The 18,221-nt window shown below is 31.0% G+C and overlaps 23 non-coding genes across 23 annotated transcripts; all 23 read right to left on the bottom strand.

Annotated features, from left to right (window-relative positions):
- Nucleotides 1–367: 367 nt before the first annotated feature.
- Nucleotides 368–665, bottom strand: LOC147815224 (signal recognition particle RNA). Its single transcript, XR_015432188.1, has one exon.
- A 491-nt stretch (nt 666–1,156) lies between these two features.
- On the bottom strand, nt 1,157–1,454 carry LOC147815223 (signal recognition particle RNA). Its single transcript, XR_015432181.1, has one exon.
- A 491-nt stretch (nt 1,455–1,945) lies between these two features.
- LOC147815222 (signal recognition particle RNA) lies at nt 1,946–2,237 on the bottom strand. Its single transcript, XR_015432212.1, has one exon.
- Nucleotides 2,238–2,722: 485 nt separating this feature from the next.
- Nucleotides 2,723–3,020, bottom strand: LOC147815221 (signal recognition particle RNA). Its single transcript, XR_015432195.1, has one exon.
- Nucleotides 3,021–3,511: 491 nt separating this feature from the next.
- On the bottom strand, nt 3,512–3,808 carry LOC147815220 (signal recognition particle RNA). Its single transcript, XR_015432208.1, has one exon.
- A 491-nt stretch (nt 3,809–4,299) lies between these two features.
- Nucleotides 4,300–4,597, bottom strand: LOC147815219 (signal recognition particle RNA). The gene has a single exon (XR_015432182.1).
- Nucleotides 4,598–5,088: 491 nt separating this feature from the next.
- Nucleotides 5,089–5,386, bottom strand: LOC147815218 (signal recognition particle RNA). The gene has a single exon (XR_015432197.1).
- A 485-nt stretch (nt 5,387–5,871) lies between these two features.
- On the bottom strand, nt 5,872–6,166 carry LOC147815217 (signal recognition particle RNA). The gene has a single exon (XR_015432211.1).
- Nucleotides 6,167–6,659: 493 nt separating this feature from the next.
- On the bottom strand, nt 6,660–6,957 carry LOC147815216 (signal recognition particle RNA). The gene has a single exon (XR_015432179.1).
- A 491-nt stretch (nt 6,958–7,448) lies between these two features.
- On the bottom strand, nt 7,449–7,746 carry LOC147815215 (signal recognition particle RNA). The gene has a single exon (XR_015432194.1).
- A 491-nt stretch (nt 7,747–8,237) lies between these two features.
- Nucleotides 8,238–8,535, bottom strand: LOC147815214 (signal recognition particle RNA). The gene has a single exon (XR_015432178.1).
- A 491-nt stretch (nt 8,536–9,026) lies between these two features.
- LOC147815213 (signal recognition particle RNA) lies at nt 9,027–9,324 on the bottom strand. Its single transcript, XR_015432193.1, has one exon.
- A 485-nt stretch (nt 9,325–9,809) lies between these two features.
- Nucleotides 9,810–10,104, bottom strand: LOC147815212 (signal recognition particle RNA). The gene has a single exon (XR_015432218.1).
- A 493-nt stretch (nt 10,105–10,597) lies between these two features.
- LOC147815211 (signal recognition particle RNA) lies at nt 10,598–10,893 on the bottom strand. The gene has a single exon (XR_015432207.1).
- Nucleotides 10,894–11,386: 493 nt separating this feature from the next.
- Nucleotides 11,387–11,684, bottom strand: LOC147815210 (signal recognition particle RNA). Its single transcript, XR_015432177.1, has one exon.
- Nucleotides 11,685–12,175: 491 nt separating this feature from the next.
- On the bottom strand, nt 12,176–12,473 carry LOC147815209 (signal recognition particle RNA). The gene has a single exon (XR_015432192.1).
- Nucleotides 12,474–12,958: 485 nt separating this feature from the next.
- On the bottom strand, nt 12,959–13,253 carry LOC147815208 (signal recognition particle RNA). The gene has a single exon (XR_015432221.1).
- A 493-nt stretch (nt 13,254–13,746) lies between these two features.
- On the bottom strand, nt 13,747–14,041 carry LOC147815207 (signal recognition particle RNA). The gene has a single exon (XR_015432219.1).
- Nucleotides 14,042–14,534: 493 nt separating this feature from the next.
- On the bottom strand, nt 14,535–14,830 carry LOC147815206 (signal recognition particle RNA). Its single transcript, XR_015432206.1, has one exon.
- A 493-nt stretch (nt 14,831–15,323) lies between these two features.
- LOC147815205 (signal recognition particle RNA) lies at nt 15,324–15,621 on the bottom strand. Its single transcript, XR_015432175.1, has one exon.
- Nucleotides 15,622–16,112: 491 nt separating this feature from the next.
- Nucleotides 16,113–16,410, bottom strand: LOC147815204 (signal recognition particle RNA). Its single transcript, XR_015432183.1, has one exon.
- Nucleotides 16,411–16,895: 485 nt separating this feature from the next.
- On the bottom strand, nt 16,896–17,190 carry LOC147815203 (signal recognition particle RNA). Its single transcript, XR_015432217.1, has one exon.
- A 493-nt stretch (nt 17,191–17,683) lies between these two features.
- On the bottom strand, nt 17,684–17,979 carry LOC147815202 (signal recognition particle RNA). The gene has a single exon (XR_015432205.1).
- Between the last annotated feature and the right edge of the window lie 242 nt (nt 17,980–18,221).

Raw genomic sequence — 18,221 nt, 5'->3', positions numbered from 1 at the left:
AGAAAAAATATGCTTGATAATTTTATTGAAGCTAAAAAAATAATGATAATAATAAATACATAAATAAATAATTTATATTTATGATTCAAAAATATCTTAGTACATATTTCCAGATAATGCTAGATAGTAAAAATAATAATAAATACATAAATGAATAATATATATTTATAATTCAAAAAATATCTTAGTACATATTGACATGTAATGCTAGATAGTAAAAATAATTAACAAAAATCATTAATAATTTTCATTGTATTTTATTAATTGATATTAATGTTAATAATAATTATATTAATGTTAATAAGTTTTAAAATAAAATTAACTTCAAAAATACGCAGAAAAAGATAATTATAAAAAACAATCATTAAAAAGGCTGTGTCTGACTGTCTTGATTGGGCTGCCAACTGTTCTCTATTCACAAGCGATGTCCCATTACTGCACAATGCGGGAACTTTCGCCTGCTCCGTTTCCGGCCTGGGCTGGTTCGCTCCTCCTTAGACGACCTGGTAACTCCGGACTCCTCCGGTTCCACCATATCGACATCGTGCTTAATGCGGACGCCTGCTCAACATAGACGAACAGAGGACAGAACTCCCAACCTCAAGACATCAGACAGCCTGGACCTCCAAGTAGCTGGATTACAAGACCACGCCACTGATCCCGTTCGACAGGTAGAAAACATCTGAGGTTTATAAAGTGGTGATTTCTATTATCCTTTATTAAAACATGGTCATCTATTATCATTTTATATGATAGATATTTCATTTTCCTAATTTTGTTCATAGAAAAAATATGCTTGATAATTTTATTGAAGCTAAAAAAATAATGATAATAATAAATACATAAATAAATAATATATATTTATGATTCAAAAATATCTTAGTGCATATTTCCAGATAATGCTAGATAGTGAAAATAATAATAATAATAAATACATAAATGAATAATATATATTTATAATTCAAAAAATATCTTAGTACATATTGCCATGTAATGCTAGATAGTAAAAATAATTAACAAAAATCAGTAATAATTTTCATTGTATTTTATTAATTGATATTAATGATACTAATAATTATATTAATGTTAATAAGTTTTAAAATAAAATTAACTTCAAAAATACGCAGAAAAAGATAATTATAAGAAACAATCATTAAAAAGGCTGTGTCTGACTGTATTGATTGGGCTGACAACTGTTCTCTATTCACAAGCGATGTCCCATTACTGCACAATGCGGGAACTTTCGCCTGCTCCGTTTCCGGCCTGGGCTGGTTCGCTCCTCCTTAGACGACCTGGTAACTCCGGACTCCTCCGGTTCCACCATATCGACATCGTGCTTAATGCGGACGCCTGCTCAACATAGACGAACAGAGGACAGAACTCCCAACCTCAAGACTTCCAACAGCCTGGACCTCCAAGTAGCTGGATTACAAGACCACGCCACTGATCCCGGTCGACAGGTCGAAAACATCTGAGGTTTATAAAGTGGTGATTTCTATTATCCTTTATTAAAACATGGTCATCTATTATCATTTTATATGATAAATATTTCATTTTCCTAGTTTTGTTCATAGAAAAAATATGCTTGATAATTTTATTGAAGCTAAAAAAATAATGATAATAATAAATACATAAATAAATAATATATATTTATGATTCAAAAATATCTTAGTACATATTGTCAGATAATGCTAGATAGTAAAAATAATAATAATAATAAATACATAAATAAATAATATATATTTATAATTCAAAAAATATCTTAGTACATATTGCCATGTAATGCTAGATAGTAAAAATAATTAACAAAAATCAGTAATAATTTTCATTGTATTTTATTAATTGATATTAATGTTACTAATAATTATATTAATGTTAATAAGTGTTAAAATAAAATTAACTTCAAAAATACGCAGAAAAAGATAATTATAAGAAACAATCATTAAAAAGGCTGTGTCTGACTGTATTGATTTGGCTGCCAACTGTTCTCTATTCACAAGCGCTGTCCCATTACTGCACAATGCGGGAACTTTCGCCTGATCCGTTTCTGGCCTGGGCTGGTTCGCTTCTCCTTAGACGACCTGGTAACTCCGGACTCCTCCGGTTCCACCATATCGACATCGTGCTTAATGCGGACGCCTGCTCAACATAGACGAACAGAGGACAGAACTCCCAACCTCAAGACATCCAACAGCCTGGACCTCCAAGTAGCCAAGTACCACGCCACTGATCCCGGTCGACAGGTAGAAAACATCTGAGGATTATAAAGTGGTGATTTCTATTATCCTTTATTAAAACATTGTCATCTATTATCATTTTATATGATAGATATTTCATTTTCCTAATTTTGTTCATAGAAAAAATATGCTTGATAATTTTATTGAAGCTAAAAAAATAATGATAATAATAAATACATAAATAAATAATATATATTTATGATTCAAAAATATCTTAGTACATATTTCCAGATAATGCTAGATAGTAAAAATAATAATAAATACATAAATGAATAATATATATTTATAATTCATAAAATATCTTTGTACATATTGCCATGTAATGCTAGATAGTAAAAATAATTAACAAAAATCAGTAATAATTTTCATTGTATTTTATTAATTGATATTAATGTTACTAATAATTATATTAATGTTAATAAGTTTTAAAATAAAATTAACTTCAAAAATACGCAGAAAAAGATAATTATAAAAAACAATCATTAAAAAGGCTGTGTCTGACTGTATTGATTGGGCTGCCAACTGTTCTCTATTTACATGCGATGTCCCATTACTGCACAATGCGGGAACTTTCGCCTGCTCCGTTTCCGGCTTGGGCTGGTTCGCTCCTCCTTAGACGACCTGGTAACTCCGGACTCCTCCGGTTCCACCATATCGACATCGTGCTTAATGCGGACGCCTGCTCAACATAGACGAACAGAGGACAGAACTCCCAACCTCAAGACATCCAACAGCCTGGACCTCCAAGTAGCTGGATTACAAGACCACGCCACTGATCCCGTTCGACAGGTAGAAAACATCTGAGGTTTATAAAGTGGTGATTTCTATTATCCTTTATTAAAACATGGTCATCTATTATCATTTTATATGATAGATATTTCATTTTCCTAATTTTGTTCATAGAAAAAATATGCTTGATAATTTTATTGAAGCTAAAAAAATAATGATAATAATAAATACATAAATAAATAATATATATTTATGATTCAAAAATATCTTAGTACATATTTCCAGATAATGCTAGATAGTGAAAATAATAATAATAATAAATACATAAATGAATAATATATATTTATAATTCAAAAAATATCTTAGTACATATTGCCATGTAATGCTAGATAGTAAAAATAATTAACAAAAATCAGTAATAATTTTCATTGTATTTTATTAATTGATATTAATGATACTAATAATTATATTAAAGTTAATAAGTTTTAAAATAAAATTAACTTCAAAAATACGCAGAAAAAGATAATTATAAGAAACAATCATTAAAAAGGCTGTGTCTGACGGTATCGATTGGGCTGACAACTGTTCTCTATTCACAAGCGATGTCCCATTACTGCACAATGCGGGAACTTTCGCCTGCTCCGTTTCCGGCCTGGGCTGGTTCGCTCCTCCTTAGACGACCTGGTACTCCGGACTCCTCCGGTTCCACCATATCGACATCGTGCTTAATGCGGACGCCTGCTCAACATAGACGAACCGAGGACAGAACTCCCAACCTCAAGACTTCCAACAGCCTGGACCTCCAAGTAGCTGGATTACAAGACCACGCCACTGATCCCGGTCGACAGGTCGAAAACATCTGAGGTTTATAAAGTGGTGATTTCTATTATCCTTTATTAAAACATGGTCATCTATTATCATTTTATATGATAAATATTTCATTTTCCTAATTTTGTTCATAGAAAAAATATGCTTGATAATTTTATTGAAGCTAAAAAAATATTGATAATAATAAATACATAAATAAATAATATATATTTATGATTCAAAAATATCTTAGTACATATTGTCAGATAATGCTAGATAGTAAAAATAATAATAATAATAAATACATAAATAAATAATATATATTTATAATTCAAAAAATATCTTAGTACATATTGCCATGTAATGCTAGATAGTAAAAATAATTAACAAAAATCAGTAATAATTTTCATTGTATTTTATTAATTGATATTAATGTTACTAATAATTATATTAATGTTAATAAGTTTTAAAATAAAATTAACTTCAAAAATACGCAGAAAAAGATAATTATAAGAAACAATCATTAAAAAGACTGTGTCTGACTGTATTGATTGGGCTGCCAACTGTTCTCTATTCACAAGCGATGTCCCATTACTGCACAATGCGGGAACTTTCGCCTGCTCCGTTTCCGGCCTGGGCTGGTTCGCTCCTCCTTAGACGACCTGGTAACTCCGGACTCCTCCGGTTCCACCATATCGACATCGTGCTTAATGCGGACGCCTGCTCAACATAGACGAACAGAGGACAGAACTCCCAACCTCAAGACTTCCAACAGCCTGGACCTCCAAGTAGCTGGATTACAAGACCACGCCACTGATCCCGGTCGACAGGTCGAAAACATCTTAGGTTTATAAAGTGGTGATTTCTATTATCCTTTATTAAAACAAGGTCATCTATTATCATTTTATATGATAAATATTTCATTTTCCTAATGTTGTTCATAGAAAAAATATGCTTGATAATTTTATTGAAGCTAAAAATATAATGATAATAATAAATACATAAATAAATAATATATATTTATGATTCAAAAATATCTTAGTACATATTGTCAGATAATGCTAGATAGTAAAAATAATAATAATAATAAATACATAAATAAATAATATATATTTATAATTCAAAAAATATCTTAGTACATATTGCCATGTAATGCTAGATAGTAAAAATAATTAACAAAAATCAGTAATAATTTTCATTGTATTTTATTAATTGATATTAATGTTACTAATAATTATATTAATGTTAATAAGTTTTAAAATAAAATTAACTTCAAAAATACGCAGAAAAAGATAATTATAAGAAACAATCATTAAAAAGGCTGTGTCTGACTGTATTGATTGGGCTGACAACTGTTCTCTATTCACAAGCGCTGTCCCATTACTGCACAATGCGGGAACTTTCGCCTGCTCCGTTTCTGGCCTGGGCTGGTTCGCTTCTCCTTAGACGACCTGGTAACTCCGGACTTCTCCGGTTCCACCATATCGACATCGTGCTTAATGCGGACGCCTGCTCAACATAGACGAACAGAGGACAGAACTCCCAACCTCAAGACTTCCAACAGCCTGGACCTCCAAGTAGCTGGATTACAAGACCACGCCACTGATCCCGGTCGACGGGTCGAAAACATCTGAGGTTTATAAAGTGGTGATTTCTATTATCCTTTATTAAAACATGGTCATCTATTATCATTTTATATGATAAATATTTCATTTTCCTAATTTTGTTCATAGAAAAAATATGCTTGATAATTTTATTGAAGCTAAAAAAATATTGATAATAATAAATACATAAATAAATAATATATATTTATGATTCAAAAATATCTTAGTACATATTTCCAGATAATGCTAGATAGTAAAAATAATAATAAATACATAAATGAATAATATATATTTATAATTCAAAAAATATCTTAGTACATATTGCCATGTAATGCTAGATAGTAAAAATAATTAACAAAAATCAGTAATAATTTTCATTGTATTTTATTAATTGATATTAATGTTACTAATAATTATATTAATGTTAATAAGTTTTAAAATAAAATTAACTTCAAAAATACGCAGAAAAAGATAATTATAAGAAACAATCATTAAAAAGGCTGGTCTGACTGTATTGATTGGGCTGACAACTGTTCTCTATTCACAAGCGCTGTCCCATTACTGCACAATGCGGGAACTTTCGCCTGCTCCGTTTCTGGCCTGGGCTGGTTCGCTTCTCCTTAGACGACCTGGTAACTCCGGACTCCTCCGGTTCCACCATATCGACATCGTGCTTAATGCGGACGCCTGCTCAGCATAGACGAACAGAGGACAGAACTCCCAACCTCAAGACTTCCAAGAGCCTTGTTCTCCAAGTAGCTGGATTACAAGACCACGCCACTGATCCCGGTCGACGGGTCGAAAACATCTGAGGTTTATAAAGTGGTGATTTCTATTATCCTTTATTAAAACATGGTCATCTATTATCATTTTATATGATAAATATTTCATTTTCCTAATTTTGTTCATAGAAAAAATATGCTTGATAATTTTATTGAAGCTAAAAAAATATTGATAATAATAAATACATAAATAAATAATATATATTTATGATTCAAAAATATCTTAGTACATATTGTCAGATAATGCTAGATAGTAAAAATAATAATAATAATAAATACATAAATAAATAATATATATTTATAATTCAAAAAATATCTTAGTACATATTGCCATGTAATGCTAGATAGTAAAAATAATTAACAAAAATCAGTAATAATTTTCATTGTATTTTATTAATTGATATTAATGTTACTAATAATTATATTAATGGTAATAAGTTTTAAAATAAAATTAACTTCAAAAATACGCAGAAAAAGATAATTATAAGAAACAATCATTAAAAAGGCTGTGTCTGACTGTATTGATTGGGCTGCCAACTGTTCTCTATTCACAAGCGATGTCCCATTACTGCACAATGCGGGAACTTTCGCCTGCTCCGTTTCCGGCCTGGGCTGGTTCGCTCCTCCTTAGACGACCTGGTAACTCCGGACTCCTCCGGTTCCACCATATCGACATCGTGCTTAATGCGGACGCCTGCTCAACATAGACGAACAGAGGACAGAACTCCCAACCTCAAGACTTCCAACAGCCTGGACCTCCAAGTAGCTGGATTACAAGACCACGCCACTGATCCCGGTCGACAGGTCGAAAACATCTTAGGTTTATAAAGTGGTGATTTCTATTATCCTTTATTAAAACAAGGTCATCTATTATCATTTTATATGATAAATATTTCATTTTCCTAATTTTGTTCATAGAAAAAATATGCTTGATAATTTTATTGAAGCTAAAAATATAATGATAATAATAAATACATAAATAAATAATATATATTTATGATTCAAAAATATCTTAGTACATATTGTCAGATAATGCTAGATAGTAAAAATAATAATAATAATAAATACATAAATAAATAATATATATTTATAATTCAAAAAATATCTTAGTACATATTGCCATGTAATGCTAGATAGTAAAAATAATTAACAAAAATCAGTAATAATTTTCATTGTATTTTATTAATTGATATTAATGTTACTAATAATTATATTAATGTTAATAAGTTTTAAAATAAAATTAACTTCAAAAATACGCAGAAAAAGATAATTATAAGAAACAATCATTAAAAAGGCTGTGTCTGACTGTATTGATTGGGCTGACAACTGTTCTCTATTCACAAGCGCTGTCCCATTACTGCACAATGCGGGAACTTTCGCCTGCTCCGTTTCTGGCCTGGGCTGGTTCGCTTCTCCTTAGACGACCTGGTAACTCCGGACTCCTCCGGTTCCACCATATCGACATCGTGCTTAATGCGGACGCCTGCTCAACATAGACGAACAGAGGACAGAACTCCCAACCTCAAGACTTCCAACAGCCTGGACCTCCAAGTAGCTGGATTACAAGACCACGCCACTGATCCCGGTCGACGGGTCGAAAACATCTGAGGTTTATAAAGTGGTGATTTCTATTATCCTTTATTAAAACATGGTCATCTATTATCATTTTATATGATAAATATTTCATTTTCCTAATTTTGTTCATAGAAAAAATATGCTTGATAATTTTATTGAAGCTAAAAAAATATTGATAATAATAAATACATAAATAAATAATATATATTTATGATTCAAAAATATCTTAGTACATATTGTCAGATAATGCTAAATAGTAAAAATAATAATAATAATAAATACATAAATAAATAATATATATTTATAATTCAAAAAATATCTTAGTACATATTGCCATGTAATGCTAGATAGTAAAAATAATTAACAAAAATCAGTAATAATTTTCATTGTATTTTATTAATTGATATTAATGTTACTAATAATTATATTAATGTTAATAAGTTTTAAAATAAAATTAACTTCAAAAATACGCAGAAAAAGATAATTATAAGAAACAATCATTAAAAAGGCTGTGTCTGACTGTATTGATTGGGCTGCCAACTGTTCTCTATTCACAAGCGATGTCCCATTACTGCACAATGCGGGAACTTTCGCCTGCTCCGTTTCCGGCCTGGGCTGGTTCGCTCCTCCTTAGACGACCTGGTAACTCCGGACTCCTCCGGTTCCACCATATCGACATCGTGCTTAATGCGGACGCCTGCTCAACATAGACGAACAGAGGACAGAACTCCCAACCTCAAGACTTCCAACAGCCTGGACCTCCAAGTAGCTGGATTACAAGACCACGCCACTGATCCCGGTCGACAGGTCGAAAACATCTTAGGTTTATAAAGTGGTGATTTCTATTATCCTTTATTAAAACAAGGTCATCTATTATCATTTTATATGATAAATATTTCATTTTCCTAATTTTGTTCATAGAAAAAATATGCTTGATAATTTTATTGAAGCTAAAAATATAATGATAATAATAAATACATAAATAAATAATATATATTTATGATTCAAAAATATCTTAGTACATATTGTCAGATAATGCTAGATAGTAAAAATAATAATAATAATAAATACATAAATAAATAATATATATTTATAATTCAAAAAATATCTTAGTACATATTGCCATGTAATGCTAGATAGTAAAAATAATTAACAAAAATCAGTAATAATTTTCATTGTATTTTATTAATTGATATTAATGTTACTAATAATTATATTAATGTTAATAAGTTTTAAAATAAAATTAACTTCAAAAATACGCAGAAAAAGATAATTATAAGAAACAATCATTAAAAAGGCTGTGTCTGACTGTATTGATTGGGCTGACAACTGTTCTCTATTCACAAGCGCTGTCCCATTACTGCACAATGCGGGAACTTTCGCCTGCTCCGTTTCTGGCCTGGGCTGGTTCGCTTCTCCTTAGACGACCTGGTAACTCCGGACTCCTCCGGTTCCACCATATCGACATCGTGCTTAATGCGGACGCCTGCTCAACATAGACGAACAGAGGACAGAACTCCCAACCTCAAGACTTCCAACAGCCTGGACCTCCAAGTAGCTGGATTACAAGACCACGCCACTGATCCCGGTCGACGGGTCGAAAACATCTGAGGTTTATAAAGTGGTGATTTCTATTATCCTTTATTAAAACATGGTCATCTATTATCATTTTATATGATAAATATTTCATTTTCCTAATTTTGTTCATAGAAAAAATATGCTTGATAATTTTATTGAAGCTAAAAAAATATTGATAATAATAAATACATAAATAAATAATATATATTTATGATTCAAAAATATCTTAGTACATATTTCCAGATAATGCTAGATAGTAAAAATAATAATAAATACATAAATGAATAATATATATTTATAATTCAAAAAATATCTTAGTACATATTGCCATGTAGTGCTAGATAGTAAAAATAATTAACAAAAATCAGTAATAATTTTCATTGTATTTTATTAATTGATATTAATGTTACTAATAATTATATTAATGTTAATAAGTTTTAAAATAAAATTAACTTCAAAAATACGCAGAAAAAGATAATTATAAGAAACAATCATTAAAAAGGCTGGTCTGACTGTATTGATTGGGCTGACAACTGTTCTCTATTCACAAGCGCTGTCCCATTACTGCACAATGCGGGAACTTTCGCCTGCTCCGTTTCTGGCCTGGGCTGGTTCGCTCCTCCTTAGAGGACCTGGTAACTCCGGACTCCTCCGGTTCCACCATATCGTGATCGTGCTTAATGCGGACGCCTGCTCAACATAGACGAACAGAGGACAGAACTCCCAACCTCAAGACTTCCAAGAGCCTTGTTCTCCAAGTAGCTGGATTACAAGACCACGCCACTGATCCCGGTCGACGGGTCGAAAACATCTGAGGTTTATAAAGTGGTGATTTCTATTATCCTTTATTAAAACATGGTCATCTATTATCATTTTATATGATAAATATTTCATTTTCCTAATTTTGTTCATAGAAAAAATATGCTTGATAATTTTATTGAAGCTAAAAAAATATTGATAATAATAAATACATAAATAAATAATATATATTTATGATTCAAAAATATCTTAGTACATATTGTCAGATAATGCTAGATAGTAAAAATAATAATAATAATAAATACATAAATAAATAATATATATTTATAATTCAAAAAATATCTTAGTACATATTGCCATGTAATGCTAGATAGTAAAAATAATTAACAAAAATCAGTAATAATTTTCATTGTATTTTATTAATTGATATTAATGTTACTAATAATTATATTAATGGTAATAAGTTTTAAAATAAAATTAACTTCAAAAATACGCAGAAAAAGATAATTATAAGAAACAATCATTAAAAAGGCTGTGTCTGACTGTATTGATTGGGCTGCCAACTGTTCTCTATTCACAAGCGATGTCCCATTACTGCACAATGCGGGAACTTTCGCCTGCTCCGTTTCCGGCCTGGGCTGGTTCGCTCCTCCTTAGAGGACCTGGTAACTCCGGACTCCTCCGGTTCCACCATATCGACATCGTGCTTAATGCGGACGCCTGCTCAACATAGACGAACAGAGGACAGAACTCCCAACCTCAAGACTTCCAAGAGCCTTGTTCTCCAAGTAGCTGGATTACAAGACCACGCCACTGATCCCGGTCGACGGGTCGAAATTATCTGAGGTTTATAAAGTGGTGATTTCTATTATCCTTTATTAAAACATGGTCATCTATTATCATTTTATATGATAAATATTTCATTTTCCTAATTTTGTTCATAGAAAGAATATGCTTGATAATTTTATTGAAGCTAAAAAAATATTGATAATAATAAATACATAAATAAATAATATATATTTATGATTCAAAAATATCTTAGTACATATTGTCAGATAATGCTAGATAGTAAAAATAATAATATTAATAAATACATAAATAAATAATATATATTTATAATTCAAAAAATATCTTAGTACATATTGCCATGTAATGCTAGATAGTAAAAATAATTAACAAAAATCAGTAATAATTTTCATTGTATTTTATTAATTGATATTAATGTTACTAATAATTATATTAATGGTAATAAGTTTTAAAATAAAATTAACTTCAAAAATACGCAGAAAAAGATAATTATAAGAAACAATCATTAAAAAGGCTGTGTCTGACTGTATTGATTGGGCTGCCAACTGTTCTCTATTCACAAGCGATGTCCCATTACTGCACAATGCGGGAACTTTCGCCTGCTCCGTTTCCGGCCTGGGCTGGTTCGCTCCTCCTTAGACGACCTGGTAACTCCGGACTCCTCCGGTTCCACCATATCGACATCGTGCTTAATGCGGACGCCTGCTCAACATAGACGAACAGAGGACAGAACTCCCAACCTCAAGACTTCCAACAGCCTGGACCTCCAAGTAGCTGGATTACAAGACCACGCCACTGATCCCGGTCGACAGGTCGAAAACATCTTAGGTTTATAAAGTGGTGATTTCTATTATCCTTTATTAAAACAAGGTCATCTATTATCATTTTATATGATAAATATTTCATTTTCCTAATTTTGTTCATAGAAAAAATATGCTTGATAATTTTATTGAAGCTAAAAATATAATGATAATAATAAATACATAAATAAATAATATATATTTATGATTCAAAAATATCTTAGTACATATTGTCAGATAATGCTAGATAGTAAAAATAATAATAATAATAAATACATAAATAAATAATATATATTTATAATTCAAAAAATATCTTAGTACATATTGCCATGTAATGCTAGATAGTAAAAATAATTAACAAAAATCAGTAATAATTTTCATTGTATTTTATTAATTGATATTAATGTTACTAATAATTATATTAATGTTAATAAGTTTTAAAATAAAATTAACTTCAAAAATACGCAGAAAAAGATAATTATAAGAAACAATCATTAAAAAGGCTGTGTCTGACTGTATTGATTGGGCTGACAACTGTTCTCTATTCACAAGCGCTGTCCCATTACTGCACAATGCGGGAACTTTCGCCTGCTCCGTTTCTGGCCTGGGCTGGTTCGCTTCTCCTTAGACGACCTGGTAACTCCGGACTCCTCCGGTTCCACCATATCGACATCGTGCTTAATGCGGACGCCTGCTCAACATAGACGAACAGAGGACAGAACTCCCAACCTCAAGACTTCCAACAGCCTGGACCTCCAAGTAGCTGGATTACAAGACCACGCCACTGATCCCGGTCGACGGGTCGAAAACATCTGAGGTTTATAAAGTGGTGATTTCTATTATCCTTTATTAAAACATGGTCATCTATTATCATTTTATATGATAAATATTTCATTTTCCTAATTTTGTTCATAGAAAAAATATGCTTGATAATTTTATTGAAGCTAAAAAAATATTGATAATAATAAATACATAAATAAATAATATATATTTATGATTCAAAAATATCTTAGTACATATTTCCAGATAATGCTAGATAGTAAAAATAATAATAAATACATAAATGAATAATATATATTTATAATTCAAAAAATATCTTAGTACATATTGCCATGTAGTGCTAGATAGTAAAAATAATTAACAAAAATCAGTAATAATTTTCATTGTATTTTATTAATTGATATTAATGTTACTAATAATTATATTAATGTTAATAAGTTTTAAAATAAAATTAACTTCAAAAATACGCAGAAAAAGATAATTATAAGAAACAATCATTAAAAAGGCTGGTCTGACTGTATTGATTGGGCTGACAACTGTTCTCTATTCACAAGCGCTGTCCCATTACTGCACAATGCGGGAACTTTCGCCTGCTCCGTTTCTGGCCTGGGCTGGTTCGCTTCTCCTTAGACGACCTGGTAACTCCGGACTCCTCCGGTTCCACCATATCGTGATCGTGCTTAATGCGGACGCCTGCTCAACATAGACGAACAGAGGACAGAACTCCCAACCTCAAGACTTCCAAGAGCCTTGTTCTCCAAGGAGCTGGATTACAAGACCACGCCACTGATCCCGGTCGACGGGTCGAAAACATCTGAGGTTTATAAAGTGGTGATTTCTATTATCCTTTATTAAAACATGGTCATCTATTATCATTTTATATGATAAATATTTCATTTTCCTAATTTTGTTCATAGAAAAAATATGCTTGATAATTTTATTGAAGCTAAAAAAATATTGATAATAATAAATACATAAATAAATAATCTATATTTATGATTCAAAAATATCTTAGTACATATTGTCAGATAATGCTAGATAGTAAAAATAATAATAATAATAAATACATAAATAAATAATATATATTTATAATTCAAAAAATATCTTAGTACATATTGCCATGTAGTGCTAGATAGTAAAAATAATTAACAAAAATCAGTAATAATTTTCATTGTATTTTATTAATTGATATTAATGTTACTAATAATTATATTAATGTTAATAAGTTTTAAAATAAAATTAACTTCAAAAATACGCAGAAAAAGATAATTATAAGAAACAATCATTAAAAAGGCTGGTCTGACTGTATTGATTGGGCTGACAACTGTTCTCTATTCACAAGCGCTGTCCCATTACTGCACAATGCGGGAACTTTCGCCTGCTCCGTTTCTGGCCTGGGCTGGTTCGCTTCTCCTTAGACGACCTGGTAACTCCGGACTCCTCCGGTTCCACCATATCGTGATCGTGCTTAATGCGGACGCCTGCTCAACATAGACGAACAGAGGACAGAACTCCCAACCTCAAGACTTCCAAGAGCCTTGTTCTCCAAGGAGCTGGATTACAAGACCACGCCACTGATCCCGGTCGACGGGTCGAAAACATCTGAGGTTTATAAAGTGGTGATTTCTATTATCCTTTATTAAAACATGGTCATCTATTATCATTTTATATGATAAATATTTCATTTTCCTAATTTTGTTCATAGAAAAAATATGCTTGATAATTTTATTGAAGCTAAAAAAATATTGATAATAATAAATACATAAATAAATAATCTATATTTATGATTCAAAAATATCTTAGTACATATTGTCAGATAATGCTAGATAGTAAAAATAATAATAATAATAAATACATAAATAAATAATATATATTTATAATTCAAAAAATATCTTAGTACATATTGCCATGTAATGCTAGATAGTAAAAATAATTAACAAAAATCAGTAATAATTTTCATTGTATTTTATTAATTGATATTAATGTTACTAATAATTATATTAATGGTAATAAGTTTTAAAATAAAATTAACTTCAAAAATACGCAGAAAAAGATAATTATAAGAAACAATCATTAAAAAGGCTGTGTCTGACTGTATTGATTGGGCTGCCAACTGTTCTCTATTCACAAGCGATGTCCCATTACTGCACAATGCGGGAACTTTCGCCTGCTCCGTTTCCGGCCTGGGCTGGTTCGCTCCTCCTTAGAGGACCTGGTAACTCCGGACTCCTCCGGTTCCACCATATCGACATCGTGCTTAATGCGGACGCCTGCTCAACATAGACGAACAGAGGACAGAACTCCCAACCTCAAGACTTCCAAGAGCCTTGTTCTCCAAGTAGCTGGATTACAAGACCACGCCACTGATCCCGGTCGACGGGTCGAAATTATCTGAGGTTTATAAAGTGGTGATTTCTATTATCCTTTATTAAAACATGGTCATCTATTATCATTTTATATGATAAATATTTCATTTTCCTAATTTTGTTCATAGAAAGAATATGCTTGATAATTTTATTGAAGCTAAAAAAATATTGATAATAATAAATACATAAATAAATAATATATATTTATGATTCAAAAATATCTTAGTACATATTGTCAGATAATGCTAGATAGTAAAAATAATAATATTAATAAATACATAAATAAATAATATATATTTATAATTCAAAAAATATCTTAGTACATATTGCCATGTAATGCTAGATAGTAAAAATAATTAACAAAAATCAGTAATAATTTTCATTGTATTTTATTAATTGATATTAATGTTACTAATAATTATATTAATGGTAATAAGTTTTAAAATAAAATTAACTTCAAAAATACGCAGAAAAAGATAATTATAAGAAACAATCATTAAAAAGGCTGTGTCTGACTGTATTGATTGGGCTGCCAACTGTTCTCTATTCACAAGCGATGTCCCATTACTGCACAATGCGGGAACTTTCGCCTGCTCCGTTTCCGGCCTGGGCTGGTTCGCTCCTCCTTAGACGACCTGGTAACTCCGGACTCCTCCGGTTCCACCATATCGACATCGTGCTTAATGCGGACGCCTGCTCAACATAGACGAACAGAGGACAGAACTCCCAACCTCAAGACTTCCAACAGCCTGGACCTCCAAGTAGCTGGATTACAAGACCACGCCACTGATCCCGGTCGACAGGTCGAAAACATCTTAGGTTTATAAAGTGGTGATTTCTATTATCCTTTATTAAAACAAGGTCATCTATTATCATTTTATATGATAAATATTTCATTTTCCTAATTTTGTTCATAGAAAAAATATGCTTGATAATTTTATTGAAGCTAAAAATATAATGATAATAATAAATACATAAATAAATAATATATATTTATGATTCAAAAATATCTTAGTACATATTGTCAGATAATGCTAGATAGTAAAAATAATAATAATAATAAATACATAAATAAATAATATATATTTATAATTCAAAAAATATCTTAGTACATATTGCCATGTAATGCTAGATAGTAAAAATAATTAACAAAAATCAGTAATAATTTTCATTGTATTTTATTAATTGATATTAATGTTACTAATAATTATATTAATGTTAATAAGTTTTAAAATAAAATTAACTTCAAAAATACGCAGAAAAAGATAATTATAAGAAACAATCATTAAAAAGGCTGTGTCTGACTGTATTGATTGGGCTGACAACTGTTCTCTATTCACAAGCGCTGTCCCATTACTGCACAATGCGGGAACTTTCGCCTGCTCCGTTTCCGGCCTGGGCTGGTTCGCTTCTCCTTAGACGACCTGGTAACTCCGGACTCCTCCGGTTCCACCATATCGACATCGTGCTTAATGCGGACGCCTGCTCAACATAGACGAACAGAGGACAGAACTCCCAACCTCAAGACTTCCAACAGCCTGGACCTCCAAGTAGCTGGATTACAAGACCACGCCACTGATCCCGGTCGACGGGTCGAAAACATCTGAGGTTTATAAAGTGGTGATTTCTATTATCCTTTATTAAAACATGGTCATCTATTATCATTTTATATGATAAATATTTCATTTTCCTAATTTTGTTCATAGAAAAAATATGCTTGATAATTTTATTGAAGCTAAAAAAATATTGATAATAATAAATACATAAATAAATAATATATATTTATGATTCAAAAATATCTTAGTACATATTTCCAGATAATGCTAGATAGTAAAAATAATAATAAATACATAAATGAATAATATATATTTATAATTCAAAAAATATCTTAGTACATATTGCCATGTAGTGCTAGATAGTAAAAATAATTAACAAAAATCAGTAATAATTTTCATTGTATTTTATTAATTGATATTAATGTTACTAATAATTATATTAATGTTAATAAGTTTTAAAATAAAATTAACTTCAAAAATACGCAGAAAAAGATAATTATAAGAAACAATCATTAAAAAGGCTGGTCTGACTGTATTGATTGGGCTGACAACTGTTCTCTATTCACAAGCGCTGTCCCATTACTGCACAATGCGGGAACTTTCGCCTGCTCCGTTTCTGGCCTGGGCTGGTTCGCTTCTCCTTAGACGACCTGGTAACTCCGGACTCCTCCGGTTCCACCATATCGTGATCGTGCTTAATGCGGACGCCTGCTCAACATAGACGAACAGAGGACAGAACTCCCAACCTCAAGACTTCCAAGAGCCTTGTTCTCCAAGTAGCTGGATTACAAGACCACGCCACTGATCCCGGTCGACGGGTCGAAAACATCTGAGGTTTATAAAGTGGTGATTTCTATTATCCTTTATTAAAACATGGTCATCTATTATCATTTTATATGATAAATATTTCATTTTCCTAATTTTGTTCATAGAAAAAATATGCTTGATAATTTTATTGAAGCTAAAAAAATATTGATAATAATAAATACATAAATAAATAATATATATTTATGATTCAAAAATATCTTAGTACATATTGTCAGATAATGCTAGATAGTAAAAATAATAATAATAATAAATACATAAATAAATAATATATATTTATAATTCAAAAAATATCTTAGTACATATTGCCATGTAATGCTAGATAGTAAAAATAATTAACAAAAATCAGTAATAATTTTCATTGTATTTTATTAATTGATATTAATGTTACTAATAATTATATTAATGGTAATAAGTTTTAAAATAAAATTAACTTCAAAAATACGCAGAAAAAGATAATTATAAGAAACAATCATTAAAAAGGCTGTGTCTGACTGTATTGATTGGGCTGCCAACTGTTCTCTATTCACAAGCGATGTCCCATTACTGCACAATGCGGGAACTTTCGCCTGCTCCGTTTCCGGCCTGGGCTGGTTCGCTCCTCCTTAGAGGACCTGGTAACTCCGGACTCCTCCGGTTCCACCATATCGACATCGTGCTTAATGCGGACGCCTGCTCAACATAGACGAACAGAGGACAGAACTCCCAACCTCAAGACTTCCAAGAGCCTTGTTCTCCAAGTAGCTGGATTACAAGACCACGCCACTGATCCCGGTCGACGGGTCGAAATTATCTGAGGTTTATAAAGTGGTGATTTCTATTATCCTTTATTAAAACATGGTCATCTATTATCATTTTATATGATAAATATTTCATTTTCCTAATTTTGTTCATAGAAAGAATATGCTTGATAATTTTATTGAAGCTAAAAAAATATTGATAATAATAAATACATAAATAAATAATATATATTTATGATTCAAAAATATCTTAGTACATATTGTCAGATAATGCTA

Source organism: Parasteatoda tepidariorum, chromosome 2, assembly GCF_982258835.1.
Source record: "Parasteatoda tepidariorum strain Cologne lab strain chromosome 2, Ptep-v5.0, whole genome shotgun sequence".
NCBI lineage: Eukaryota > Metazoa > Arthropoda > Arachnida > Araneae > Theridiidae > Parasteatoda > Parasteatoda tepidariorum.
The sequence above is the reverse complement of the archived record's forward strand: the minus strand, read 5'-3'. Positions and strand labels throughout refer to the sequence as shown.